The sequence below is a fragment of the Camellia sinensis genome, chromosome 10, assembly GCF_055761805.1.
Source record: "Camellia sinensis isolate YWXY chromosome 10, ASM5576180v1, whole genome shotgun sequence".
NCBI lineage: Eukaryota > Viridiplantae > Streptophyta > Magnoliopsida > Ericales > Theaceae > Camellia > Camellia sinensis.
In genome coordinates, this window is record NC_138970.1 from 176,659,574 (window position 1) to 176,678,154 (window position 18,581).

Consider the following 18,581-nt stretch of genomic DNA (forward strand, 5'->3'; position numbering starts at 1 on the left):
GTGCTTACCAGATGAAGAGGCAAGAACTGGAGATGGAAGTAGAAAATGGCTGCAAGCACGAGCTTCACAGTTGTAGAGAATAGAGAACAATGGAGGCAAAAAGAGAGAGAAGAGCTTGAAAACAGTAAAAATGATCAATGAGGGTGATTCAAAGGATGAAAGGGTTGTTTTGTGGAAAGAGAAGGGGCAAAAGGCGGGAATTGTTCAAATTTTGCGGAGTTCGAGGGCGGCGCGACAGCTGCAGTAAGCCAATATCAGCATGCCACGTGTCATAGGGATAAGAATCGATTCAGTTTCTGTGATTGAAGGGACGTTGTGACCAGACAAGCACAACTCGGCTTAGGTTTAGCTCGGCTGAGAGAGTTTTAGCTTGGCTGGAAAGGCTAAAGGGTTTTTTTAGCTCGGTTGAAAAGGTAAAACTTTAGCCCGGTTTATAGACAGGTAATCTCTATCATGCTACACAGATGGAATTAAGAGGCAATTGAGAGGGTAATTTATATGCAAAATTGGGCCGAGCTGGGCCTTTGTGGGCCTCAGTACGAAGGGCTGAGTAAAGAGGCCATAAAGTTACTCCGGTCTTGAAGAGGCTTAAAGTTAGCCCGATCTCAAGCCCAGAAGGTAGACCGGTCCGAGTTACTCTTGATGTTAGTCCGGTTGAAGGACGCTTTGTAGTTAGACTGGTTTAAGGATGCGTTGAACTTATATCGGTTAAGGCACAGTATGGTTAGTCCGGTCTAAAAGCCTTGCTAGAAGTTAGATCGGTTAGACTTAACACTGTTGACAATGGAGGAACTGGAGTAAGAACACTGAAGGTAGAACCGAACTAACGATAGTTCGGTCTACTCTGTGGCTCGGCGTGATCATGATTACTTCGGTCATATTGGAGTTCGGCCATGGTAAAACCATCTCACTTGGTTTAAGCAGTGAGGGGGGTGTTGAAGGATAAGCATTATCTTTCAGGAGTATGAATCCTAGGAGGACTCCACATGGAGGAGTAAGAGTCCTACTTGGATTATGCCACACGGAACCTATAAAAGCTCACAAACATCACCTATGGAGAGGTAACACACAACTTTGATTCTCGAATTCACAGAGCTCCTTGTCTACTTGTCTGTTTTTCTGACTTAGGCATCGGAGGGGTTTCCGGCACACACCCACCGGCTAGCTCACGTTTGTGTTTTCAGGGAATAAAGTAACGACGCACGGAGGAGCGCAGACTTGATCAACAGGATTATACGAGAAGGTTTATTTCTTTCCCGTACAAGAAGGCTTGGAATGCCCTTCAAAAGGAACACCAATTTCATTTTTTTAAGTGTTTAATTTATTTTGATTTTTTTTAATTCTTAGTTTTTATTCATTTTTAAAAAGAGTACTCCAATGGGCTCCTATAGATATGATATCAAATCAAGGCAACAAAAATATTTTCTTAACTTGTACAGCTGATTTGGTAATTAAATGATAGAAAATGAGAGTGTTACTATAAGATAATTCTCGTGAGCCTCAAGTTCAACTCTAATGAGTATAAAAATACTTGGACTAAACTAAAACGCTTGATTTATGGATGGATAGATATATTCACAGTTTATTTATAGGTGAAAACTTTTGTGTACTATAGCATGAAAAAAAATTATTAGATAATCCCAAGTTTTATTATAGGTGAAAACCTTTTCTGTACCATAGCATAAAAGCAAATTATTAGATAGTTTCAAATACCATAAAATCCCTCTCTCTCTCTCTCTTAATATCTATAATGAGAAGGCTTGTAAGGTTCCTCAACAGGAACACCAATGTAAGCAGTTTGCTTTGGAGTGAGCTTTGTAAGCTTCTCTCCTAACTTGTCAATGTGAAGCCTAGCAACCTTCGTATCCAAATGCTTAGGCAGCAAATAAACTTCTTTCTTCCCCCACTTTCCACTGCCTTTCTCCTTCCAAAGCTCTGTCAAAGCAAACACCTGGTTAGTGAAGGAACATGACATGACAAAGCTTGGATTCCCTGTGCCACATCCCAAGTTCACAAGCCGACCCTCAGCGAGCACAAGGGCACCTCTGTTGCTATCCAGAAAGATCCACCAGTCTGTCTGTGGCTTAATCGTCACTAGCTTAATCCCTGGGTAATTTGCAAGCCCCTACACACAAGAACAGACCTATGATTTCAATAGAGAGGAGGCAAATAGGGGTGTAAATCTAGCCTGGCTCGGCCCGGCCCATGTCGGGCCTTGCGGACTCCTTCCAAAATTCGGGTCGGGTCGAGTCGGGTCAGGCCAGCCCGCAGGCCAAAAAAATAGACGCAGATCCAAGCCCAGGCCTAGGGGTATTCGAGCCTTGGGCGGATTAGCCCAGTGAGCCTGAGCCTGAGCTTGACCGTGGGTTGGCCTAGCCCTTCTTTTTTTAAAATTTTTTTACCAAAATTTTATTATTTCTACTAAAAAAGATACTGGGTCTTGGACAGATCGGACCGGGTCTTGAGTGGGCTTTAAGAGAGCTGATCAACCAAGCCAGGCTTCAAAATGATGGCCCAAGCCTAGGAGCTCGGGCCGCGAGCCATTTTTATACTCCTAGGTGAATGTATATATAAACATTTTTTTTTAATTTTTTTCCTTTAAATATGGACTACACTACAGCATCAATTTTTACGTACATTTATTAGACGCGTCTTTGATACTCTTTCAAAATCTCTATGATAGAATCAACATTAAAGTCACAATCAATGCATTTTTTATAGATTGCGAGCAAGTAATAGTTAACTTCTCTTTCTGCCTAGTTCACATACATACACGGAGAGTTATTAAATATGTAATGAAAATATTCCATTACATACATGGAATGGAAATAATCAAAATTTAAATAATAATATTATATGTATTAATTAGTGTATCAATTGATGATGTGATATAATTTAAGATGTTTTGGTATTTGTAATTTGTATAATGAGTGTGGTTAATAATAATGTCATAACTACTGTTGGTATACTAGTTAGTACACTAATTGGTGCATATAGCACCACCGAAATCCAAAAGTATGGACACTAAATTTTTTTTTTACCATTCTATAAGGAATAACAACTTAAAATAAAATACATAAGGAAAAAGAAAAAAATATATAAAGAGTGTGAGAGTATAATTGAAGAAAATTCATGACAATATATAAGAATTTTCGGAATCAAATTTTAATATCTCAAAAGTAAAAATTTAGTTGCAAAAAATATTTGGAAAACAATTAATATTGTCATGAGGATAATCGATAAAATGTCATTTTTACAAAGTCAAAAAAGGGTTTTAGCAACAAAATTTTAAAAATATCATTAATAAATGACAAAATAATTTTATTCCCAAAAAAATTATTTTTTGAGACAATAAGTTTGGTCCCAAAAGAAAAATAATTTATCATTAGCAACAAAAATATTTTGTTCCTTGATTTTCGTTTATAAAATCTTAATTTATTGTAGTATTAATAACAATAAGGGTGATGCACCAATAAATCCCAATTTATCAACTTATACACTGTTTAGTCCCAAATGTTATCTTATGAACCGAATAGTCCTATTATATTGGAAATGACTATTGAGGGCATATACGTTGTGGACGGCACTGGTAAGGCTAATGGGCAACATTGGTAATTTAGTAATGTGAAATTAGGGAGATAGGCAAGCAGTTTGGTATGCTGTTACATTAGATGTTCCTGATTCGACGGTGCTGCGGTACGATTTGAAGGTTAGATTTGGGGTTTTCAAAAGGAAATCAACATCAGAAAACGGAAGGCGAATCTGTTTAGGCCAAGGTTTCTACATTACAGAAACCCTAAAATTGAAATAAGCTGTGAACGTTGTGGTGGTGACGGTCAGTGGGAAGCCATTGTTGTTGAAGCGTAGGGACATCGTATAGTTCGATATCAGTCTGCGCTTGCGATAAGGATTGGAAGACGATGTTACGTGAGGAGACGGTTGAGAATGACCAAAAAAAAGTGGAGGTATGTTATTTTTGGCCGTTTTGTTTTGGATTTTTTGATGTTGCTTTCTTTGATACGGAGAACATTGTTGTAGGGTTGTAATGTTGCTGTCGTTGTTTTGTTTTATGAGAGGAGTTGTGGTTGATGATAGGGTTTAAGTTCGATATTTATGTTTGGAATTGGGTGTGGGTCCGTGGTTGTGGGGATGTTGTGTTGGGTTTCATGACCTTGTTGGGTACGATGTTGGGGATGATGTTATGTCGGGGTGGCCAATGTCTCTATGTTCATGATGTTGTTCATTATTGCAATGTCATATTGTAGTATGTACGTTTTTGGTGTGCCATTAATGGCTGTTGGACTGAGATGTTTAATGTTTTTGGGTTTGTGATGCTATTTGTCGTAGCAATGTGATGTTATGTAATGTTAATACGTTTGTTATGTTTTCACGATGTCGGTGGTCACATTGGGTGAACAGATGTTACTGATGTTAATGTTTTAATTATGTGTCTATGATGTTGTTGTTTGTTGTAAGGGCACAACGTAGAATGTTAATGTTTCAATGTTGTTGCAATGATGTTATTGATTGTATTGGTTGCTAATGTTAACGTGTATGTATTCATGATGTTGTTGGTTGAGGCAATGTCATATCGTTGTGCTTTTTTTTTTTGGTTCTGCAATTCTGGGTTTTTTGGCGCGATGTGTAATGTCTCTGTTTCATTGATGCTCTGCACTTTAGCACTGTGCCTTTGTAATGCTAAGGTTTCAATTATGTGCTGGTGGTGTTGTTTGGTAAATTGGGCCTATGATGTTAATGTCTCCAATGTCATGATGTTGTTGATGGAGGCAGTGTGACTTTGGGATGGTCGGTATGTTGTTGGGTATGTTGTTATGTTTGGTGAACATTGTTAATGTGTAACTGTGCATGCTGTTGTAGATTATGTGTATGTCGCAGTGTGGAATGTACGCGTTACGTTATGAGACACTGGTGTGTTTATTATGTGTGCAGGGGTGATTTTGAGGCAGTCACCACGGAAAAGAAGTGCTGGTGTGTCGCGTGACGTGGGCGATTCTGATTTCACGTTAGAACCAGTTGTGATAAAACAGGGGAAGATACCATTCAAGGGGAAAAAAGAAGATGCCCATGTTAAGGAAAAAGTGGTAGTCGGCACTTCTCGCCTGGCGTATCGTTCGAATATAAACGGGGTTATCAAAATAGTGCTAGAAATACATTTCACAGCAGGCCATGAACGACAAATGCGAAGAACACCGTTTTGGTCGATGATTAATTCCATTCGCAAACACAACTTGTCGCCGAATGCTTACAAGAAATGCGATGAGACAGTGTTCCGCATACTGCAGACGTACAATCCTAAAGATGAAAAATTCTATATCGGAGGGAAAGGCGTTCTATTACGTCGAAGTGATATCCGACTTGTTTTTGGCATTCAGTGCGGCGTGGACCAGCTTAATTTAGCTCATAGGTCGAGGCCACCATTAGATTTCATTCAGCGTCGCTGCAACATTGTGGGGAGGATATCGTGCAAAAAAATTAAAGAACTATTGGATGTTACACTTCAGGGAAATAGTCTTCATGACGAGGAAGATGCCGCGAAGCTACTGTCGTTATATATTTGTGTGAAACTGTTTTTTACAACGACCGGAGAGTCTATCAGGTGGGCGTTCGTCCGAGTTATTGACAAACTAAGTACGATGCAGTTGTATGATTGGGCTGCTGCAATACGGGGCGCGTTAATTGCATCACTGAACGAGTTTCATGATAGGCCGGAAAGGGTAACCGGATGTGTTGTCGTATTTCTTGTAAGTGTTATTTTTGTAATGTACTATTTATATAGGAACTGGCATGTTTGGATTTGTTTGTTAGCATGTAATGTTAATGAATGTGTTTGCGAATGTCCTGTAGTTTTTTATTTGTGAACACACCAACCTGATCGAGGCAGAACGGCACAATGTGCTGCCAAGGTTTTGCAGATGGAACATTGCGAATTTGACGACGAAAATGAAAGGGGTCGACTTGAGTAGTGGAAGACAGTTTGAGGTATGACATGGGAGGCTGAGTTGTATGGTTTTAGTGGGTGGTGCGTGTTGAAGTCGCTAACAATTTTGTAATGTGTTTTGGCAGGTAAGGTGTGGTAAATTGGAGGCCGCAATTCTTGAACGGTACAAAATAGGTACGACATTGTTAAGTGGTGAATGTATGAGGGCAGAAGGCAAAGTGCTCGACGTACAGCCAGTGTCGGTGCATGTCAGTGTGCCACGTGACGTTGTCGGTGCTGAAGTTGTAGAGCCAAGTTTGAACTGTTGGCAAATGAACTCATCTGCAGTGGTCCATGTTGAGAAAGGCAGAATGACTGACGAGGCAGACACATACGATGGAGGCAGCAAGTGTGTTACGAAGCATGGATTGGGGGCAATTGTAGGAGGTGAAGGGTGGCCAGTATTGTTCCTAGATCTGCTGGATTTGTCAACTACGCAACCAGCTAAGGATGCAGATACAGCAGGAGGCAGTGGTAGCAATAAAAAAAATGAAGCGCTTGACAGAGTAGTAGAGTTGGAGGAAGAATTGAGGTTGAAATCGGAATGTGTGCATGAACTTGAATGTAAGGTTATGAGCATGGAACGCACTTGGTTCACAAGCTGCGAATTTGTGTATGGGGTTCGAAACTGCCATCAGTGTAAAGGATGCCGAAATTGCACGTTTAAATGCCCTAATGTCGGAGATGAAAACAACATTAGCACGGTTGGAGGACCGGGTTGATGAGTACGAGGCGCACGAGGTAACACAGCTGGTTAGGAACACAACTAAAAGTCATGGGACGTCGACAGACCAACAAGGTAGAAATCAAACAGATGGTCCGGTAAATAACATGGGCAATGTCATAGGTAACAGTTCCGAATTGAACGATGCAAGCGTAGTTGATGTTGATGTAGGTAATACCTTAGGTGGTGGCCAGAACATAATAGTGGGGAGCAAGGATAGAGTTGTAAACCAGGGGTCGACGCTATGTGCCGGGGTATGGACCCCAGTGGAGGTAAAAAGTAAATACAATTCTGCTGGCACAAGTAATGCAGCAACATCAGAGAACAATTCGAACAGTAAACATGTTCTTGATCGGCCAGGCAGTGAGGTGGTGGACAGGGTAATAGACTTTGTGAATCTAGAAGAACCGAACATCACATCATTGGTGCGGCGTGTGAAGAGCAAAGCTAGGCGGGAGTGGAAGCTGTAGGATTACGAGGATCCTGGGTTGGTGAAGCATTGCAAACAGACAAATGATGAGGGCAACATAGCCAGAATCACAAATGAGGATGTACTTCACATTGAAGATGATGATGGAGAGCATAAAACATGGGCTGGATTTGGAATGAAAAATCGGTATCCGGTTTGGAAATTGTTGGCTGAAGATGAACAGAAACTGTTGCAGGTGGTGTACACATTTGAAGGGAACGGGTAATGTACTAATTTCGTATTTTAGTTGTTCTGTTTTTATGTGACATTAAAAAATTACATTTGAATTGTACTTATGTGATTGTGATTTGGTATAGGGCTGTCATATGGAGTGCAGCAGAGTATGGTGTACATGTTAATTTCAAAGAAATCCAGTTGCTCGTACAAGGGGGGGCGACTGCCGGTAATGTAAGTATGAGTGATATTGTCGATGTGAAGACGTCATCAATGAAGCCATTTTGTTGGCTTAATTGTTTTTTTAAAAAAGGGTTAGGAAGATCGTTTTGTACGGCTAATGTGTTTGGAACATGTGAATAATTTGTGTTGGTAGGTTATTCACGCATATGTTGAAATTTTAAAAAGTGCACAGAACGTAGCGGCTGTTAATTGTGCTAATTTCAGCAAATCGTACTTCCACAGCAGTGTGTTTTCGATATGTATATGGTATTATGAGTAGTGTCACGTAGTCGAATAGTGTGGATTTATTTTTTCCCCACAGCTAGGCAGTCAAGTTGTGGGTTTGTAATTAGTTTGCTTTTTTTTTTTTGTAGGGTATGATGAGGAATCGAAGCATAATGTCGAAAGACAATTACTTGAATGTGCACGTGACTGTTGCATCTGGATGCAGATACATCCATTACCCTATATACCATGCGAATCATTGGACGACCATGGTGTACGATTCAAATTCGGGGACATGGACACACTACAATTCAATCAAAACACGTAAAGGAAGCCGAGATGATCATTTTGCTGAGGCGGTGAAAATGGTAAGTACGAGTGAGTGGTTATTACATGTATGTGTTTGGTTATGCGTGTGTTGCATATAGGGTGATAGGGTGTATGTAGTCTAACTGATTGGGTGTGTTACCTAACACAGAAATAATGGGTCGTTGATTACGCAAAGCGGACACAAGGGAAAGTGTAAACCATTGCGGGTGTCACAGCGGAGAATATCGACGGGCCATTGGAGGCTTTGGGTGATTGTCTCCAACAACAACCGGAATCGTAATTTTAAATTTGAACTCCGGTTTAAATTTGTTCCAGGTTCTGTTAAGTTATGTTTTTGGTTTGATCGTGTTGATTAAACTGTTAACTTGTTTGCAATTGGCAGTCTGGATTGCACTGTTATGGTATGCTTCATCATGCGGCAGTACGTGAATAACGTGGAGGTCGAAGGTTCGATGGATGGGATGATAGCCACCGCGTTCAGAGCAGAAATGGTTAAGGCATTCATCAACGATCCATATAGAGGGCTCCGGAATCGGCCTCTGCCCTGACAGATTTGCTGGAACACATATATTAGCTTTGATTTCTGTTTTTGTTTTTTTTTTTTGTTGAACATAGAAATGTCTTGTTCATATGGTACTAATTTTTTGATGTTCCATTAGCTGCGTGTCTGTGACTGGATAAACACAAAATACATTACATCAACATTGAAAAACATGGGCAAAACTGGGAGTGTTTTTTTGGCTGGGTTAGTAAATGTTAATGATTTTTGGACGTGTCGTTTAATTGTGTTTGTGAATGATGTTAGTTACGGGTTTAACATATTGTAATGTGTAGGTGTGTATTGTGTTTATGTACGGGATGTTGTTAAACCTAGAAATTTACCAAGAGCAGGGTACATTCAAGTTGAAACGTTTGTTTTGGAAAATGTGTAAAATGTTTGTCCTGGGTTACTTCCGGGTTCGCCGCGTTGTCATTGTTTAGGTAGGGTGTTGGTGTTAAACCCAACAATTGAACTACAGGATGGGACATTGTAGTTGAAACGTTTGTGTTTGAAAATGTGTGTAATTGTTTGCTGTCAAAATTTATTTGGGAAACATGTTAATTGTTACCTTAATGCATAATACATTAAATTTATGCTTCTAACATATTCATGTATCAGAATTGGGTGTAGTAGGAAATGCACATCAGACAGCGTTGGTAGTGCTGAGGAAAGGAAAATTGATTTGGCTAATGTGGTTTTTGAAAATTTAATTGAAATGTTAAATGTAGTGGCAGGTGGTAGGGCAGAATACGTTTGTGAAAATGGGGTGAAATGTGAAAGTAAACCCACATGTGCGATCCATATGCAGTTATAACGTAATGGAAAACGTTGTGAAGTCTGAACTTAAATCAACGGAAAGTAAAATGTTGAATTAAAAAGACACATTGTACGAAGTTCAATGAATAGGGAAAAATCGAAAAAAAAAAACTGGAAATAAATTTGCTGTAACATGATCAAATAGGTTCCTTGCATGTCTTCCTATTGTGGTTGCCTATTTTCCCACAACGGATCAGTTGCACAACCTCGCCCTTTGATGGAATTCGTTTACGTTTCGGCCTGCCAGGTGGACGTTTCACCTTTGGGGGCGCTATCATAAAATCATTGGGCGAAAATGCCGGCTTCTCAACAGTTGGAATGGGGAAAATTGTTCCGCTGTACGAAGCTTGAAATTTGTCAATACGATAGTACGTTTCAATAGAGTCGTATATATTCTGTCCACTATTACGGAAAGCGACAACAGCATGAGAACACGGAAACCCATTTAGCTGCCACTGGAAACATGAACATGATCGCCTTGCCACATCAACCAAAACAGAGGGTTGACTATGCACCTCGTAAACATTGTCATCAGCCTGACTAACACTCTACCCCTTGCTGTCATTATACGCCGTTACCAATTTCTTCTCCATTTTTGGGCATAACATGCCGGTCCACTCCCTTGCCTTGACTCTACGCTCCGCCATTTGTTCCATTATTTGACCTCTATCCATGTCGACCAACCTAGTAATCGGAAGATGACCCGCCTCCCGTATCTAGTTGTTAAAAGATTCAGCTGCACTTGACCACATCTCACCGTAACGTTGCCCCCTGCAAGAGAATAATAACATTAAACACAAAGTTTTTAGTAAAACAACAAACTAGTAAGCATGTTAGCATATATAAGAAATTGGGAAAAAATGAACCCAGTAACGTAATACGTAGAACGGGTGCAATCAAGCTTACATGAAATACGCATTAGCCCAGTGGGATGGATGCAAGTTTTTCAAGAAGTTGTCAACCACAGCGGGGCTACACTCTTTCAACACCTCTATTTTCTGATTATAAGATGGTATTGTAGGGCATAAGCACATTTTCGGAGCTTCCGCATCAACACAACCTTACGAGATGCATTAACGTATTTCATTCGGTCTCTCAAATTCATTTGAAGATGTAGCAAACAAAATGCGTGATGTGCTGAAGGAAATATAATTGGCATAGATTGTAAGAACCCCGCTTGACAATCTGAAACGAACGTCAACGTACGATCGTCACCCACGACTTCTTTAAGATTCCGTAAAAACCACTCCCAATTTTGTTGATTTTCGGAATCAACAATTGCGAAGGCCACCGGAAACAAGCCTGCGAAGAGTACATACATATGTAATTGATTCATTAAAAACAATCGGAACTGAAATGTGACAAATTTTTCTGTTAGCAAAGAATTAAGCAAAAAAATTGATACGTCACCTTTATTGCCATCTTTCGCGGTAGCAGCTAACAAATTCCCCTTGAATCTGCCTTTCAGAAACGTGCCATCCAAAAAAAGTAACGGCCGACAATGATTGAACCCATCTATACATACACGGAAGGATATAAAATACCGAACAAACCCCCCAGTTTGTTGGTGAAATTCAAGGTTAATGTAACTGTTTGGGTTCTTTTCCATAACGGAATCACTATACCACCTAAGTTGGTCGAATGACATAGCATGATCTCCATAGACTTCACCTCTTGCTTTCTCAACCCGTAACCACGCCACTCGGTAACTAATATCCAAACTGTAGTCATTTTTCATATCGAAAACAATGTTCGTAGGACGCGTCAGTGGCTTAGCACGCACCCGATCTGCGACAACGTTTGAAACCAAATCAGACCCCATACGTGGGTTTGTATGTGTTCGAACAGCAGCTCCACAATTGTGCACACTATCCAACTTCTTAACGCATAAAAGGCCATTCGATGACAACACCCTCACATGCACTGACCACGCGCATCCTCTAGACTCTGCAAACTTACAAACCACCGTAATGCGAACTGAATCATTCTTCAAATACTTGAATTGAAACCCGTGTTCAACGGCATACTTGCATAATATTTCCTGAAATTCACTTACGCCATCGGCGAAACATTGTCCAACATGTGTAATCCCGAATGCCCACTGAGCAGACAGGAACGTCTTTGATTTGTTAGGACAATATGTTGGTAACATATCCGTCTGATCATCCATACCGAACGTTTGATTACCAAAATTAAACTTCTGACCTTCACGGCAATACGCACCCCCGTAGTTACCGCCCACTGGAACGTCTCGGATCTGAATAAGAACATCAAAATGTTTCAGAGCAAATGACTCCGCAAGGCACAACATGTTTTGGATATCGTCATCGCTATCAACCTTAAACTTGTTATACCCGAGGGCATCCCATAACATGTACACCGCATCCCGTATTAAGTTGTCGAACTTGCCACAAATATCATCGAGCAGCTGCGTGAATGTCATCGCTCGATGACACCGAACAACAACATTTGTTTTCCCGTAGGTGCACAACAACAACACACCATCCATACCTGTCACGCAACCCATAATCAAATCAGTAGATGGCTAATGCGTACAACAATGAATGAATAATAACACAACACTGTACCCACTTCAGAAAAATACGTTACCCACTAAGCTATGCAACAAGGCCCACTGACATCAAAACATAAAAAATATAAAAATCTTCACACCCACATAACATGAACAACACATTGTCCTGCATACATATAAAATACCCACAAGCAACCGAACGTAATGTTAATTGAGTCGATGTTGATAACACAACCATATATACTAATATTTACAACCACAAAACATGAACAACACAATGTGCTGACTATATGTGAAACAATCACAATAATACGACAGTGATTTTACAGGAATCGACTTTGATGTTGATGTAGTTAATACCGCAACATGGAAGACATACAAAAAGACAAAAAACGAGCAAAAAATTCGAGAAAACACGGAAACAAACCGGCCGATGTTGTTTATTGGAATGCTGTTACACCAAACTGTGAACCAAACGCATAACATCAACAAACAATGTGATGAATATATGTGACACAAGCACAAGAAAACAAACCTGATGTTATTTGTACCGACGTTGATAACACACCAATAAACACAAAAAATAACACCACATAACATCAACAACACAAATGTACTGCATATTTATGAACACAGTCACAAGAAACACAAAATTGATGTTACCAAAATCGGCTTGATGTTAATGTAGTTAATCCCATAACATGCAACACATACACATTCAGAACAAAAATGCAGAAAATATCAGTAAACATGGAGAGAACCTATGTGCCAAAACCGTTCCATACACCCAACTGTGAACCACCCACAAAACATCAACGACCAATGTGATGAAAATATATATGAAACAGATAGAAGAACACAAACGTAATGTTACCAGAACTGACGTTGACGTTGATGTACTTCATACCATAACATGCAAGACATACACAGTCACAAAAAAGAATGCAGAAAAAATCAAAAAACAGAGAGACAAACCTCTATGACAAAATCGTTCGACACAACAAACTCAAAACCAATACGACCAAACAATGAATATCAACAACTCCCCAAATCCCGTTTTCACCAAACCCTTGCTTTCATTAACATTATTAATCCCCCAATTCAAAAAAACCGACTTCCCACCAATTTAGGAAACAAACAGCCCACACAATGGATACAATTGTAATCTGCAAATAATCAAAATTAAGTAAATAACATTGCCAAAAAAAAAAATGAGACTAAATGGTGCATAAGAAAACATTTAGGACTAAATGGTTGAACTTTCCAGAAAGTAGGATTTATGGGTAAATTTTCCTAACAATAATACTGTAATAAAGGGAATTTTAAAAATGATATATAGAGGGGCGATAATCTCCACTAGGTTTATCATTCCTTACTTGCACATCAATCTCATTGTCAAATTGGCCAATGTTGCATACGATCGCATTATTCTTCATTTTTTTCATGTGATTGACCGTTATAATGTTTCTGTTCCCTGTGGCAGTTACGAAGATGTCTGCCTCCGATACAATGTTGTCGTCAAGACTGAGGACTGGAATTCCTTCCATCACAGCTTGGAGAGCACAAATGGGATCAGCCTCTGTCATGAAAACCTGAGCAACGGCTCTCTTGACGGCGGCACTGCAGCCTTTGCCTACGTCTCCGTATCCGCAAACAACAACCACCTTGCCGGCGATCATGTTCTCTGTGGCTCTCACTAGCCCATCGGGCAAGGAGTGTCGACATCCGTATATGTTGTCAAACTATATGTCACAATAAGATTTTATAGTTTGTCATCAAATCGATAAAATAAAACGATGAAATATATATGATAACAATAATGTATGATCATTATTATTGTTTATGGACTAATTTGATCTCGTTATGAAATAAAACCAGAATTTAGTATGATAAAATCGTTTGGTTCCAATTTAATTCTACCCTTTTAGATTAAAAAATTCTTGACTTCAAATTTTTAGAATATTCTCTCAAAAAAATGGGTAACAAATTCATCATATTATATAGTAATTACTATAAAATGCAATTTTCTACAATATGAGAATTGCAAATATTATAGCAATAGTGGGAGGGGGGAGGAACAAATATTATTGTGCAGGTCTTTGTTTGTAAATAGGATGCATGGAAGTCTCATCCATGTCAAAATGACATCAAGATTGAAGTAAATACTTTGTGAAACATCTTATATTTAAATATGGAACTTCGGTTCTTCTAAGCCTTAATCGGTAAATTGAACTGTAATTAACAATTCTTAAATTTTTTTTTAAAAATAATTAAAATAAATCATTTGATTCTATTTTTATTTTTTATAACAATTTTATTTTTTTAATGTACGAATAGGGAATGGCAAAATAGAATACATCCGATATTAGACACGTTGGTAGAGACATGGGCGTGGCCTATCATGCCACGTAGCTACGTGGTACTGTAGGATAAACCAATAATTACTCACTTAACTGAAAGGGCCTCTATGACGGCCAATTAAAAGGAAATGAAAATTTTATTCATATAGAAAATATTACAATAATAATTTAACAGAGTTATTTTTTGTAATTAAAATTTATTTTTAATGAGTATCATTTTGTGCAAAAAATGCATCTATTCGATTAAAGGATCAGATATGTGTCCCGTTTTGTTGTTAGATTTAAAATATGACTCCAATAATATAATTGTGAAGAATGTAAGAAAAATATTCAGTGTGTTTGGTTTGAATTTTCTGAATTAAGTATTTTGAAAATTGACTTTTTAATTTTCGTATTTTTTTGTTTTTAGTGAATATTTTTTAAATTTTAAACATTTTTTTTAATTTTTTTAGAAGCACCTTACTTAAGTGTATCTAAAAAGTAAAAAAATTGTGAAAAAATATTTTAAAAAATTAATAAATACATAAAAATATAAAAAATGTACTAAATTCTTGTATTTTTTTTTTGTATTTTTGGTATTTAGTGAATTTTTAAAAGATTTTTTTTACAATTTTTTTACTTTTTAGATATATTTATGTTAGGTGTGTCTAAAAAGTAAAAAAATTACTTAAAATATTAAAAAAAATCAGTAAAAATAAAAAAATACGAAAAATAAGAAAATAGAATTTTCTGAAAAGTGTTTTTTAAAAAGTGAAAAGTGTTATTAAAAACATAGTAAAAATCACATAAAAAAATCAGTAAAATATTCTGATAATATATAACAATAATAATATATAAATATTTATGTGTATACCGTGCTCTTTGTGACTGAATCATTAACATTAATAGCAGGAAATAGTAATACCCCTTCAGCTGCCTTTGGTACAACCTTTTAGCACCAGTGGTAGTCTCTTCTGAAACTCCAACTATTCTCTCCACCTTCTTCCTATATTTTTTAGGATCACTCTTTAATCCATCTTTAATGATTTCTCGCAATATCTTAAACTCGGCATTACTTGTGCAATCGATGTCTGGAAATTTTCCTGTTTTCTCATACTCTTCTTCGGCCCGCACCCTCTCATGTATCAACAATGTAAGGTCGCCGCCATCGTCCACAAGCAAATCCGGCCTGTTAAAATATTTTAACCCAAAAAAAAAAAAAAAAAATATTATCCAATACTTTCATTCGTAAAATTTAACAATAAATTTAGGGCACCATGAAAATATTTTCACAAAATCTGTCTCGAAACTGCACACAAATAATTGTTGAAAATAATATCTTTATTTAAAAGTAAGAAATAAAGGGGCAATTGTTGAACATAATGTTTTTGAATTTAAATTCAAATGCATTTATTGCATGTCATCTTAAAAAGTTAAATTTCTGTAGTAAATAAACAAAAGGGACGGAACAAGTAATATATAGACATTACAAGATCAGCAGTTTGGATCATTCAGACGAGTCCTGTGAGATGGGCTCACAGTAGTCCGACCGAACTGTCCAATTGAATAATTCATTTGGATAGGAGCCGTCTCCTTATTTTATATAGAGACGTGCTAGGGAGCTCGAATCCGGAGCCCCCTAATCCCCCGAATCAAGAGAAGAAGAAGAAGAAGGAAGAAGAAGAAGAAGGACTGGAGGGGGTAATATTGTTGGACAATCTTCACTGTATTTAAAAAGATTAAATTCTGTTGTGTACAAAACAACAACAAGAATAAAAGAAATAGAGAAAAGGAGAGAATATGTTTGATTACAAAAATCAAACTTAAAATAAAAAATAAATAAATAAAACCACAGATTTTATTTTGTTACAAAAACAAAATTAAAATCTGATTAAATAAACAAATAAAAACAGAATTAAATTAAACAACTTACTTGGTTAATTTATATGAATAATTTTTCTGATCAAGTCCAGTGTTTAACACTGTGTCCTTAAGACAGATTCGTCCTCTCCACGGTGCTTTCAGAATTTGGACATCTATCTCCCAGGATGAAATGATCTACCACAAACAATAGCAGCACTACAAATTGTTTGCCTTACGAACACACTAAGTGTTTATACTCTCTCTGACAAGAAAATAATGCAGCAAAATGAAGAGGAAGTTTGCAGAATTATGAAGGACGAAAATTAGAGTTCCAAAATCCAAATGAGGGATGTCCTATTTATAGATGTGAAGGTGGCTCTTCGTTTTGAATTAAACAGGTATGTGGCTCTTGGTTTTGAATTGAACAGGTATCATACCTGTTGGGTTTTGAATTCAAACAGTGTGCACTAATTCCAAAACAGTTTATTTCTATTTGAAAACGGCCAAAAAGATTAGAAGCCACACACCCAGCCTGCCCGACCGGCGGCGCGCGCGTGGTGATTTTTGGGTCTAATGGGTCTAGCCCATTTTGCCCATAACCTCTCCCTCTAAAACACTTGGGTACCCCTTGGGGCACACCCCAAGTATCTCACCCTAAGCCTTATAAACCCTTTCAAAACTTCCCACCAAATCAATGTGGGACAAGCCAATTTACAACCTTAAGGAATTTCCACCAAAACTCCATTTCCATGAAGCACACTTTGGCTTCAATTTCCCATTCACTCGGTAATGGTTTTGAGCAACCAAATATACCACGTGAATCACAACGCGGCATAGAACGCGTTACCACTTTGACCCGAGTAAATCGACACTCGGGGCCCACCTAAAAAATAGACCGAACTTAGAAAAAAATTCTGATTTTATCCAGAATTTTATAACCATTTCCAACAAATATCAATCGGGCGGAAGTAGAGGCAGAGGCAGAGGCGGAGGCGATCGGCCGATGAGCTGCGATCTACGATCGACATTCACCGTCGCACCCGCCGTCTCTCTCTCTCTCTGTTTCCCTTCTCTCCTCTCCTCTCTCTTTCTCCCTCTCTCCTCTCTTCTTCTCTCCTCTGTTTCTCCCTCTCTCTCCCTCTGTTTTAGAAGAAAAAAAAAAATTCAAAATCGAAACGACGTCGTTTCAGTAATTCGGGGGAAGTTTTTCGAGTTACAAAACATTTTTTTTTTATATATAATAAACATTGAGACAATTCTTCTATATTTATATATACACTGATGATATAACATGGCCTGAGGCCCGAAACTTCTTTTTATATAATATTTTCATATTAATTGTGAATATTGAACGAGAACACATTATGAAAAAATAATAACAATATTTTGTCTTTGAACTGTTTCAATTTTTTAACACATTCACAAAGGAAGGAAAAATAGTTTTTAAGGCAAATAACATACCACTCCTAAACTCTTCCAAGGCCAACTTTTTCACTTCTATATTTACTGTAATAGTTCGTTCTGAAGTTTCATGCTTGTTATTTTATTTATTTAAGTTAGTGTATGTAATTTCTAATTCATTTGTGAAATTTTAGTGTAAGAGTTTCAACGCTACCAGTACTCATTCAGGGTCTCGCCTTTCCAGACGAAAATTGAGGCGCGGTCACGGGCGATGGCAGCGCAGCGGCAGCATGGTCTTGGGTGGAGAATATGTTGCAGGAACACCAGCGAACCTCGGCCCCCAAGGTGGTCAGGGTCTCAATGAGGACTGCGGTTTGGATGGTCATGTGGAGAGAACCGGTGATTCTTACACTGTACAGGGGTTGAAGTGGGCCGAACTCTGTCTGCAGGACATGAGTCCTTGCATCTCAAATTCGGCCAACTCAATCTCTAGGCGACCGAAATCAACCTGAGACATGTCCTTCACCTTATATTCTCGGCCCAATGTGTTTTTCTCACTGACTAGAGTCATTGATCAAGCCATCTCTCTCTCTCTCCCACGAATGAAGAGTATGGAAGCAAGTTGCTTTTATAGCAAACTTCTAAATTTAAAATTTGAAATATGTGAAATAAATTTTTCTTAAAAAAAAAGATAATTAAATGTTTGTGGAAATCTTCCATCAACTTTTTGGGTTTTATACAAATAGATAATTAAATGATTTTTAAAATTTTTTGACTTTTTTATTCTTATATCTTTTTTGAATCATATCACTCCTCTATTTATTTTATTTTTTTGCATATCTTTTCGTAAAAAATTAAAAAACATATTTATTTAGATCATCTCAAATACTCTTTAAGAGACTAATAAGTCGACCAAACAAAAAAAACAAAATTAATTTTTAAAACA

General features: G+C 37.9%; 1 pseudogene; it reads right to left on the reverse strand.

Annotated features, from left to right (window-relative positions):
- Positions 1-1,738: 1,738 nt before the first annotated feature.
- Positions 1,739-18,206, reverse strand: LOC114264930 (adenosylhomocysteinase-like; annotated as a pseudogene).
- Between the last annotated feature and the right edge of the window lie 375 nt (positions 18,207-18,581).